We start from the raw sequence: 13,258 nt of genomic DNA on the forward strand, positions 1-13,258 counted from the left end.
AATCCAATTTCTCATTCTTCGAGGTAAGCCTAAAACTCGTAAAACTGTTTTCATAACAGTAATCATTTCAAATCATTAATCAACTATTTTCACAACAGTAATCATTTCAAATCATTTTCAACTGTTTTCATAAACAGCAAATCATTTTCATTGGGCCTCTAATAGAGTGTAAGTCCCAAACACCTTCTCTTCTTAGTTTGTTTTCAAAACTGTATTTTCAAAATCTTCTTTCTGTTTTCAAAAACATTCTTCTGGTATTTGAAGGGCATTATTCCCGGTGAAACTCTTCAGATACCTATGTGACCTTTGTCCATCTTCACTTCTTCTGTTTTCAAAAACCATTAACTGTTTATCATATATATATATATATATATTCAACTATTATCCACCAATTACTGTTGAGGCTCTGTATATACTTCTTCAAAGGCCTCCACTCCATTCAGGTTAGGCTTTACAAGCTTTCAATTTACAGTCTTTATTTAAATTGCTGTCAAATATAAACTGTACATATATTTGTTTAGAACTACGTTTGAGTATAAACCCTAGGACAGTTAAACTATATATATATATATATATTATAGGAATATGACCTAGGATTGAGAATGTCTTCCCGATGAAGGCTCTTTCCTAATTAGAGATCTGTAGTTCAAACCCCCAAGATGAATTATTCCCGGTGAAACATCTTGGCAAAAACCTTAGAAATCCAAAAAATAGGACACATCCACCCAAAGAGGAATTATTCCCGGTGAAACCTCTTACCCATTTGCTTAGAGCCAAAATAAGTTCAAAACTACATAGCTTTCTCTTGTGCTATAACAAGGACCCTCGATTAGCCTCCTCTTGGGCTTTGTACAAGGACCCACAGGCTTCTTAAAAGCATTTCCAGCTTCCTCTTGAGCTTGTATACAAGGACCCATCAGGTTTCTTATAAACATAAGAACAGGTCTTTAGTCACCTTTTAGCCTACCCTGGTGAGTTTCTTCCAATTTAAACCAGACTTTAAACAAGCTAAGTTTGTCTCAATTTCACATTGAGTACATTTTTGGAATGAGAGACATGGACAGTCTCTGTCACCCTTATCTTCATCAATCTTCCTTAGCAGAGTCTAGGATCCTTATTTATTTATCCTCAGTAAGTGTCAGCCTTCATCTTGGGCTTTAAACAAGAAGTCTCCATTAGATAATCCTTCTGCCATCTTTCAAAACCCCTGGAAAGGGTTAGCCTCCAAAGTCAATTAATAAAAATCTGTTTAAAATGTCAAAAATCCCTGGAAAGGGTTAGCCTCCAACACATTCCTTCATTTCAATAAAAACCCTTGGAAAGGGTTAGCCTCCAAAGTCAATTAATAAAAATCTGTTTAAAATGTCAAAAATCCCTGGAAAGGGTTAGCCTCCAAATCAATCTATCATTTCAATAAAAATCCCTGGAAAGGGTTAGCCTCCAACACATTCCTTCATTTCAATAAAAACCCCTGGAAAGGGTTAGCCTCCAACATCAGTCTTTTCAGAAACCAAAGATTCATTCTCTTAGGAGATAATTTCCCCAAAAGAGTCAAAACCCCTGGAAAGGGTCAGCCTCCAAAAACATGATAAAATCAGTCTTTTAACAGACAAATTCACCAGCTGAGTCAAAATCCCTGGAAAGGGTTAGCTTCCAAAGAAAAACAGTCTTTTAATAAATAAAATCTCTTCAGTAGAGTCAAAACCAACAAAAACAGTTAGCCTCAACCTTGGGCTTCATACAAGGCACCAAACAATAAAACTCCCCTGTCAAGAGTTGGCCTCAACCTTGGGCATTGTACAAGGCAGATAATAGAGTCTCCCTAGTGAGTTCTTCATCATTCAGTAGCCACAACCTTGGGCTTTGTACAAGGCAGATTAAACCATATTTTCATGTGTCAAAGATTCCTAACACCTAGGATCTTTTCCCCATAGAGTCATCCATACTCAATTTATTTAAAAAGAGTCTGCCACAACCTTGGGCTTTGTACAAGGCAAAAAATAATGTTTCCCTAGCTAGAGTCAGCCTCAATTCTGGGCTTTTGTACAAAACACCAAATAAAACCCATCAAAAAATAGATTTTCCCTAAGTAGAGTCAGCCTCAATTCTGGGCTTTGTACATAACACAAAAATACCCTGTAATAAATCCCCAGTGGAGTCATCTCCCAGAGTCAATAAATAATAATAATAATAAATCAATCAAAAAGCCTCAAGCTTGGGCCTCATGCAAGCCAGCTAAAGTCAAATCTTTTATACAGTAGATAGACATAGCTTATCTCTATAGAGAGATATTTTCACTACTCTACCACATTCAATCAAACAAACATTTCAATTTCAATTTCAATTTTAATCAAGTCTCCCATTTAGGATTTTGAAAGGCATGAGCTGGAAGTAAAACCCAGACATGTGGTAACTTTCCCTAATTTGGATGAGCATCTTTCTTTCATTTAAGAGGCATTTGACTGGTATACTTGCACATACACAAGTAAGGTCCCCCTCTTGAATGAAATGAATTCAGTTATTATGTCACTCCTTTAAATGTTTGTGGTAGAATAGTACAAATACCTCTCTGTAAAGATGATTTCATGTCTCTTTACTGTAAACAGAGATTTAATTCAAGCTTCAACCTTGAGCTTCAAGCAAGGCACTAAAAACATTTAATTTCCCTAGTTAGTTCCCCGAACTACATTAAGCTCTGACTTCCACTAGGGATATGTAGGCATGAGGTTCACAAGGAATCTCAGCGAGCTAATAAAATACCAAAAATAGTCAGTTTGTCTATATGTCTGTCTTTCTTTATTCAATTCAATTCCTTCTCCTAACACAAAGGAGAAACTTTCCCAATCATTAGCAATAAACACAATCACAATGACACAGAGAAGGTTCCTGTAGAGTACTACAGATATGTAGGGTGCTTAAACACTTCCCTATGTATAACCGACCCCCCGGACTCCAGAATTTCTAGTCTAGGTGAAATCCCCACACTTAGCAAACTCCTAGGGTTTAGTTGAGATCTTTTTTCCCCTTTCCTACTCGTAGGACAAATAAGAAAGTTCGTGTGATATCGTAGGAAGAACTGAAACAAAATTCATCCCACCACGGGCGCATTCTCCTTCCAAATTTCGCGTGAAGGGTCTAGCGTGCCGTCCTCCCAAGTGAAACGGGGAGGTAAAAGAAAACAACACCACAGATAAAATGGCGACTCTGCTGGGGATATAAGTGTTAAAAACCTTGGTTTTTCATCCAAACTAATGGTTGACCTGTTGCTGGTCCAGCCCCAATGAGGAATTAGGGATGCCAAATTCCCCCTCAAACAAGAGAGGTCCTGCCTAACCTCTGTGTCATATCATGTGTTTGTTGTATATATATTTGTTTATTTTGTTTATTCTGTATCGGGAAAGGGCTTGATTCCCCCTTGTGGTGAGAAATCCTATACCCGGATTTGAGTGCAACATAAGATAGGATGGAGGATGTCTTCCCGGTGAAGACCCTCTAATCTTGGTTTCCAAGTCTACTCTTGGGATTTGCCTGGCTGGTTGTGATTAACTGCGCCACTGCATTCCGAGACTGATTTGTACCAGGAGGACCTAGAAACACATTAACCCCACTTAAAGCCTTTTTTAGGACGTAGAGCGGTGATTACGAAAGTAATTGTCACGCAGATACTACACTCGGAGAAAACTCTCTTATAGATACCAATCAACGTATCTTTAAGGTTGAGCAAAAACTCTGAGACCCCTAGAACCCGTTCTACAGGTACAAAAATCCTTATCCTTAGTTTACCATTGGGGCGAGGTTTGCGTTTTGACTTCATGACCACTATACCCTTCAACGCCATGTTTTTTTAAAACTCTTGTGTGTGCATTCATGCATTCATGCATCATTCATTAATAAACAACTAAAAACAAAAAGAGTCTTTTTCGAGTCGTTTTTCAAGGAAACTAAATAACGAACGTTTTGAACTTCATAGAAAGAGAGAAACGGAGAAAGGACTTAAGGATCTATACCATGGATTATGGAAGAAAGAGAGCTAGGAAATACACCTTCAAGATTCCCCAGGTCGAGGAACTGGGAAAGCTCGGAAAACTGGTGGTCAACCCCCAGGCTTTCAAGGAGAAGTATGGAAAACTTCTGCCTTTGCTCAATACCAACATGGTGGATGGAATCCTTCCCACCTTGGTACAGTTTTACGATCCAACGTATCACTGCTTCACCTTTCCAGATTATCAGCTCATGCCTACGTTGGAGGAGTACTCTCGTCTGATTGAGATACCCGTGTACGCGCAAGATCCGTACTCCGGTTTGGAAAAGAATCCCGACGACGTTATCATTGCTGCAACTACTCCTTTGAACGTAGTCGACATCAGAACTCATATGGTGAGTAGAGGAGGAATTCAAGGATTGCCCTCCAAATTCCTGTTTGATCAAGCTCGGTACTTCGTCAGCATCCAAGATATGAGCGCTTTTGAGAAAATCTTGGCTTTGCTTATCTACGGATTGTTTTTGTTCCCTAACATTAACGATTTCGTCGACATCAACGCAATTAAGATCTTCTTAATTGGAAATCCGGTTCCAACCTTGCTTGCGGATGCTTATCACTCTGTGCATTCAAGAAACCTGCAGCGAGGAGGATTAATCACATGCTGCGTACCGTTGTTATACGAATGGTTCGTTTCACACCTGCCAAAGTCCAGCACTTTCTGGAATATGAGGGATGGCCTTTACTGGTCACAGAAAATCATGTCTCTCACTCATACGGACATTGAGTGGTGTAGTCCTGACAACGACGAAACCAAGATCATTTTCAGTTGCGGAAGTTTTCCCAACATACCCCTTATTGGAACTAAGGGAGGAATCAGTTACAATCCAGCTTTAGCCCGTCGTCAATACAGCTATCCTATGAAAAACATTCCAAGTAGCATCCAATTGGAGGGTCTGTTCTTCAAGAACATCGACAATCATGGCAACATGCAGAAGAAGGAAATTGTCCAAGCCTGGCGTCTTGTACACAGCAAAGGAAGAAGATTGTTAGGAAAACATCTTTGCATCTCCCTGGATCCTTACCTTCAATGGGTACGCATCAGAGCATTCAAGCTCAGGATGCCATATCAACATCAAGAACCTATTCCCCTAAGGGAACCAATTTACCTTTTCTCCACCGATGTTGAAAAATTACAAGCGGCATTAAACAAGGCATGCCAAGAAAGGAATGCTTGGAGGAACAAGTATCGAATTGTCAACACGGAAAATGTTGAGATTCAGAACATCCTAAGAAGGAAGGATGAGTTACTTGAAGTACTCGATCGACAAGTGACACAATCATCACTTTCTCATCATATCCCTCCTGCTTCCTGGATCATCGATCAGCTCACGTCAGAGAACGCTCAGCTCAAGAAACAGAAGAAGATGTTAGAACGTGAAGTCGGCTCTTCGTCAAAATTTTAGAGTCCTTTCTCTCAGTTTCTCTGTATTTCCCTTTTCAAAGTGTGTAAAAACGGCGTTTTCGCTTGATTAATAAAAGTTTGATGTTTCATAACGTAATTATGGTGTTTCCTTGAAAAATATTAACTTAATTGCATATCATACATCGCTTTAGTTGTACGCACTGACACGAGAATTGTCGCGGATCTAATAGTCACTTTCCTTTCTCCAGAAAGAGAGGAGGAGAAGGAGGTGAACCAAGACTTTCAAGCTGTCTCATCTATACAACACTCGTTCAAGTCGCCAGAAAAGAATGGAAGACTTTGAGCAAGAGAATGAAGAACTCAGGGAAGAGATTAATACTCTCAAATGTACTGTTGAAAGACTCAATAGTATGGTAGAAGCCCTGGTAGTTGCACAGAATCGACCAACGCCCGAAGAACCACAAAGGACTGTGGTTTCCGAGATTGTTTCTACTCCTATTCCTCAGTATACCATGCCGCGCGATCGACCTTGGGGCATGCCGTATAACTTTATTCCAGAAGGGTACATACCTCCAGCTTCTAAAGCTCCAAAAGTCACCATGGATATGCGTCCACCGGAGGGTTACAAACCTCTGGAAATTGAAGTTCCAAGAGCAACGGCAATGGGTTTCACACAACAGAATGCTGAGATACCAAGATCTGCTGTCATGGCTTCTCCACGACCGATTATGCATACTTTTCCCCCGCAGGGCGGACAAGTATATCATCACGCTCCCAGTGAGGATGCTGGCGTGTATGAAAGATTGGACGAGTTCCAAGAACAGTTTCTGCAAATGCAGAAGGAACTCAAGACTCTTCGAGGACAAGATCTATTTGGAAAGAATGATGCAGACCTCTGTCTGGTTCCAAATGTTAAGATTCCTCACAAATTCAAAGTACCAGATTTCGAGAAGTACAAAGGGAATTCATGCCCACAAAGTCATCTTGTAATGTACGCTCGAAGAATGTCAACTCAGACTGATAATCAACAATTACTCATTCATTATTTTCAAGACAGCCTGACTGGTGCTGCACTCAAATGGTACATGAACTTGGACAGTTCAGAGATTCGTACTTTTCGAGACCTTGGAGAGGCCTTCGTCAAACAGTATAAGTACAATCTGGATATGGCTCCCGACAGAGATCAACTCCGGGCCATGACTCAAAAGGATAGAGAAAGCTTCAAGGAATACGCTCAGAGATGGCGTGAAGTTGCTGCTCAAATTTGTCCACCACTTGAAGAGAAAGAAATGACAAAAATCTATCTCAAAACTTTGAGTCCATTTTACTACGAACGAATGGTTGCAAGTGCACCAAGTGACTTTACCGAGATGGTAAACATGGGTGTACGTTTAGAAGAAGCAGTTCGGGAAGGACGTCTGGACAAAGAACCAGAATCTTCTGTTGGTCCAAGGAAGTATGGAAGTTCTTTCCAGAAGAAAAAGGATCAAGATGTCAGCAATGTCTTGCACAAAATCAAGAAGAAATTCCAACCTCAAGTTGCAACAATAACTCCGGTTTTTAACTCAGCGCCAGCTTATCAACCTCAGGTTTCGCAACAACAAATTCAACAAAGGTCGCAGCAACCTCAGCAGCAGGTTCGACCTCCAAATTACAACAATCGGGCTCCAAGGTATCCTGCCTTTGACCCCGTACCAATGCCGTATGCGGAATTGTTTCCAACATTAATGGCAAAAGGACTCATTCAGACAAGAAGTCCTCCAAATCCTACAAACAGTTCCTCACCATGGTATAAGGCTGACCAATCTTGTCCCTATCATCAGGGGGCACCAGGTCACAATATTGAGAACTGTTTCCCTTTCAAGATTGACGTCCAACGATTAGTGAAGAGCGGAATGCTATCCTTCAAAGATACTAGTCCAAACGTCCAAGCAAATCCTTTGCCGCAGCATAAAGAAGCTTCAGTAAATCTGATAGATCAACACCCTAACATCATTCAAATCTACGACATTCGTCAGATAGGGTAAAATCTTGTCAAGATGCACGCTAGACAAGCTGGGTACGGTCATGTACCACCTCACAACTACTTCACATGCGATATTTGTCCGAAGAATAATCAGGGATGTGCCGTAGTTCAAGCTGCATTACAAGAACAAATGGACTTAGGATGGATTCAACATATCCGAGTCAGAACTGAACATGACATCAACATGGTTCAAGGATGTCCAGGAGAATACAAAATCTACAAAGTTGAAGATCTTGAAGGATCGGTAGTCAGGTTCCATAACCTTAAATGGACTTGCCTACTTTGGAACAGATTTCCACGCTTACAGTAGATGCGAAATCTGTCGAAGAAATTCACGAGGATGTTTGCGTGTTCGCAACGACATTCAAAAGCTGATGGATGACAATACCATTACTGTTCTTGCCAACAGAGAATATGATAAAGTCTTTACCGTATCTCCTCAAATTAATCAAGTTGAACCAATGCAAGTTAAGTATGATAGCAGGAAGACAGCAATTGCTCCACTAGTCATCTACTTACCAGGTCCTGTACCGTATGATTCTGACAAGGCTATACCATACAAGTACAACGCTACATTCATTGAAAATGGTAAGGAAATACCATTACCATCTGTTGTCAACATTGCTGACGTTAGTCGAGTCACCAGAAGTGGACGAGTCTTCAACAGAACAACAGAAAATGTGGAGAAAACTTCGGAGGAAGTACCACATAGGCAAGACAATCATCCGACCAATGTTGTTCAAGCGAAAGAAAGTGATGAGATCTTAAAGTTAATCCAGAGGAGTGAATACAACATTGTAGATCAATTACTACATACTCCGTCTAGGATTTCTGTTCTTTCCCTGCTATTGAGTTCTGAAGCTCATAGGGAAGCTCTACAGAAAGTTTTGGAACAAGCTTTCGTAGAACCAAGTGTTACTATAAGCCAATTCAACAACATCGTTGCCAACATCTCCGCCGGAACTAACCTAAGTTTCTGTGACGAAGATCTTCCTGAAGAAGGAGTGGACCACAATCTTCCACTTCACATCTCAGTTAGCTGCATGGGTGATGTACTCACAGGAGTCCTAATAGATAACGGATCTTCTCTCAACGTCATGCCTAAATCAACATTGTCAAGATTATCTTTCGAAGATTACCCTCTAAGAAAAAGTCATGTCATCGTCAAAGCATTTGATGGATCAAGGAAGTCAGTTTTTGGAGAAGTGGATCTTCCCATAACTATTGGACCTCAGACGTTCAAAATCACTTTCCAAGTTATGGATATTCCAGCACAATACAGTTGTTTGCTAGGTCGCCCATGGATTCATGAGGCTGGGGCAATTACTTCAACACTTCATCAGAAACTGAAGTTCATAAGAAATGACAAATTGGTGACCGTATGTGGAGAACGAGCTCTGATCGTCAACAACCTGTCATCATTCTCCAACATAGAACCAAAAGAAGTTGTTGGAACTAAATTCCAGGCACTTTCCTTGGATAAAGGAAAGGAGAAAGCAGCATCTATCTCTTCATACAAAGATGCAATCCAAGTTGTAAAGGATGGCACTACCAGTGGTTGGGGGCACATTAATATTCCTACCATCAACAAGAACAGAACAGGAGTTGGATTCTTTCCGACATCATCAAAAGCTATTCCAGGGATTGAGGTAGTTCTCCCTATTCAAGAAACTTTCTGCAGTGGAGGTTTTCTTCAACCTGTTCAACAAACAGTCAATACCATTGGTACGGAAAACACCGATGAAGAGGAATGGTTATCCTATCTTAACAAAGCAGGATACATCTCCCTATCAGAGTCTGATTCACCTTGTTGTTATCCGACTAAAGGATCTGAAAGTAAGACTCAACCAAGCAGTGATGAAGTTACTGACAGCTTCACCACCAGAAGTCATGGTTCATCAGAAGAAGTTCCTCCTATCCCCGAAGAGACTTGGGATACATTAGGTGAACCAAGCGGAAAATTCGACTACATGGTGAAATACTCCGCTCCTGAAAGTTCAAGAATCTCTCTTGAAGATATTGTTCCGACCGGATGGAACATTGATTTTGAGTACCTCTCTCAGCCAAAAGAGATGTATAACCCTTGCTATTCATCATCAGCATCTGGTGAAATCATCATTGAGGATTATATTCCCAAGTCACCTTCCAAGGCTACGGATCTAGAGTTCACATATCTAGTCAATGCCATCTTGGGAGAAGAGAAAGACCAAAATACAGAAGAGGATGATCTCGAAAGTGTCTCCGACAATGAGTCTCTCCATTCAGAAGATTGGAAGTTTCCTCAAAAGAAAAACCGACATACTCCACTTGGAAATGGGTATGCTCACACCGCTCAGTCTGCTGAAGTAGAAGAAGATCGTCTGAGTGTTGCAAAGACAGTGGTTGGTAAATCAAGACCTACCACAGGCCAGCTTAAGCCTAAGGTTCCAGATTACTTAGTGCACAATGGGGTTCGCCACTACTGGACAGCTGTTGAAGTTTCAACTGTTGTTCGCACTCCTAAGTAGGAACTTTCACCGTTATTTTGTCCTCTCACCATAGCCCAGGGTGAAGAGATGTTTCATAGGGCTTTGCATTTTACTATTTCTTAGGAAAATGTCCCTCTTTGCTTCGCCCAAAGCAATAGAGTTTTGTTTTATAGGGTCTTTGTTTCAAGAAATGACTGTCAATAAATAAAAATGTCATTCTGTTCCTTCGTTTAGTTTTTCCTTTTCTTTCTTCGGAAATTGGTAATCCTAAAAAACACCCTTAAAAAACATCAAAATATTCCATTAACTGCATACACCGAGTCTTCCCTCGTTGTCTAAATAAAACTTATCACACATATGCAGATTAATCATAAAATACCCCGTTGAAACGTACGACCATATGACTTCTCCAAGCTTTGAGTTTCCTGTATTCGAGGCAGAAGAAGAAGAAGACGAAGAAATATCAAAGGAAATTTCACGGTTACTTCAACAAAAGGAAGAGGCCATTCAACCATACAATGAGCCTCTAGAGATCATTAACCTTGGTTCCGATGGAAACAGAAAAGAGGTTAAGATTGGAACTTCGCTCAGTTCAGAGATCAGAGAGAGTTTGATACAACTGCTCAAAGAATTCTCAGATGTCTTTGCTTGGTCTTATCAAGATATGCCAGGGTTGGATACCAGTATAGTGGAGCATCACTTGCCATTAAAGGCAGAATGCCCTCCGGTCAAGCAAAAATTAAGAAGAACTCATCCGGAGATGGCCATGAAAATCAAAGAGGAAGTTCAAAAGCAGATCAACGCAGGTTTCCTCGTCACTTCAGAATACCCTCAGTGGTTAGCTAACATTGTTCCCGTTCCTAAGAAAGACGGAAAAGTCTGCATGTGCATCGACTACAGAGATTTGAACAAAGCTAGCCCTAAGGATGATTTTCCTTTACCACATATTGATATGTTGGTAGACAGTACAGCAAAATCCAAAGTTTTCTCGTTCATGGACGGATTTTCAGGATACAACCAAATCAAAATGGCACCTGAAGACATGGAAAAAACAGCTTTCATCACCCCCTGGGGCACGTTCTGCTATCGTGTTATGCCTTTTGGACTGAAGAACGCAGGGGCAACTTATCAAAGATCCATGACTACACTTTTCCATGATATGATGCATAAAGAAGTGGAAGTCTATGTGGATGACATGATTGCCAAATCAGAAAATGAAGAAGATCACATACAGAATCTGACAAAGTTATTTCAACGCTTACGGAAGTTTCAGCTTCGCCTGAACCCCAACAAGTGCACCTTTGGTGTCTACTCAGGAAAACTCCTTGGTTTCATTGTCAGCGAACGAGGAATTGAAGTAGATCCAGACAAAGTCAAGGCAATTCAAGAAATGCCTTCACCCAGAACCGAGAAACAAGTTAGAGGATTTCTTGGACGTCTGAATTACATCTCGAGATTCGTATATCTTATGACTGCAACTTGCGCTCCTATTTTCAAACTTCTACGGAAAAATCAAAGTTGCGTCTGGACAGACGATTGTCAGAAAGCGTTCGACAGCATTAAGGAATATCTGCTCGAACCACCCATCTTGTCTCCTCCAGTGGAAGGAAGACCTTTGATAATGTACTTAACCGTCTTAGAAGATTCCATGGGTTGTGTCCTTGGACAGCAAGACGAGACAAAGAGAAAAGAGCATGCCATTTACTACCTAAGCAAGAAATTCACTGACTGTGAATCCCGCTACTCCATGCTCGAGAAGACGTGTTGTGCTTTGGCCTGGGCTGCCAAGCGTCTCCGCCAGTACATGATTCGACATACTACTTGTTTGATCTCTCATATGGATCCAATCAAGTACATTTTTGAGAAACCTGCTTTAACTGGGAGAATTGCCCGTTGGCAGATGTTGTTATCAGAATATGACATTGAGTATCACGCACAGAAAGCCGTGAAAGGAAGCATTCTAGCTGAGCACCTGGCTCACCACCCACTCAATGGTCATGAATCAACCAGTTTCGACTTTCCGGACGAGGACGTCATGTACCTCAAGATGAAAGATTACGACGAGCCACTACCAGACGAAGGACCTGAGATAGGATCCCAGTGGGGTTTAATCTTTGACGGAGCTGTCAATGCTTATGGACGAGGAATTGGGGCAATCATTGTTACACCTCAGGGTACCCATATTCAATTTACCGCCAGATTAACTTTCAAGTGCACAAACAATGAGGCCGAATATGAAGCTTGCATCATGGGTCTCGAAGAAGCCATGGATCTAAGAATCAAACACTTGGATGTATATGGAGATTCTGCTTTGGTCATCAATCAAATCAAAGGAGAATGGGAAACACGCTAACCAGGGCTAATCCCTTACAAAGACTACGCGAGAAGATTGTTACCATTCTTCGACAGGGTAGATTTTCATCACATTCCTCGTGAAGAAAACAACTTGGCTGATGCATTAGCCACACTCTCTTCCATGATTAGGATAAATCATTGGAATGACATTCCTCGAATCGATGTTATGCGCCTGGATAGGCCCGCTCATGTTTTCACAGTAGAAGCAATCATCGACGACAAACCATGGTATCACGACATCAAGAACTTTCTTCAAAAGCAAGAGTACCCTCTTGGGGCGTCAAAGAAAGATAGAAAGATTTTGAGAAAGTTAGCTTGTAGATTCTTCCTGAATGAAGATGTTCTGTACAAGAGAAACTTCGACATGGTTCTGCTCAGATGCGTTGACAGAAAAGAAGCAGAAGTACTCATGAGAGAAATACATGAAGGTTCCTTTGGTACTCACACCAATGGACATACCATGACAAGGAAAATACTGAGAGCAGGATATTATTGGCTGACGATGGAGTCAGATTGCTACCAGTACGCAAAGAGGTGTCACAAATGTCAGATCTACGCCGATAGAATTCATGTGCCACCATCTCTTCTCAACATACTCTCTTCCCCTTGGCCTTTCTCCATGTGGGGAATCGACATGATTGGAATGATCGAGCCAAAAGCGTCCAACGGACATCGCTTCGTCTTGGTAACCATAGATTATTTCACCAAATGGGTTGAAGCAGCTTCATATGCAAACGTTACAAGACAAGTTATCCTCAGGTTTATCAAAAATCACATCATCTGTCGCTACGGCATTCCTAGCAAGATAATCACTGACAATGGGTCAAATTTGAATAACAAAATGATGAAGGAGCTTTGTGAAGAATTCAAGATTGAACATCACAACTCATCTCCTTACAGACCAAAGATGAATGGAGCTGTAGAAGCAGCTAACAAGGATTGGCATGAAATGCTCCCGTATGCTCTTCATGGTTACCGTACATGAGTACGTACTTCGACCGGAG

The sequence above is a fragment of the Vicia villosa genome, linkage group LG6 (genome assembly GCF_029867415.1).
Source record: "Vicia villosa cultivar HV-30 ecotype Madison, WI linkage group LG6, Vvil1.0, whole genome shotgun sequence".
Classification (NCBI taxonomy): Eukaryota; Viridiplantae; Streptophyta; class Magnoliopsida; order Fabales; family Fabaceae; genus Vicia; species Vicia villosa.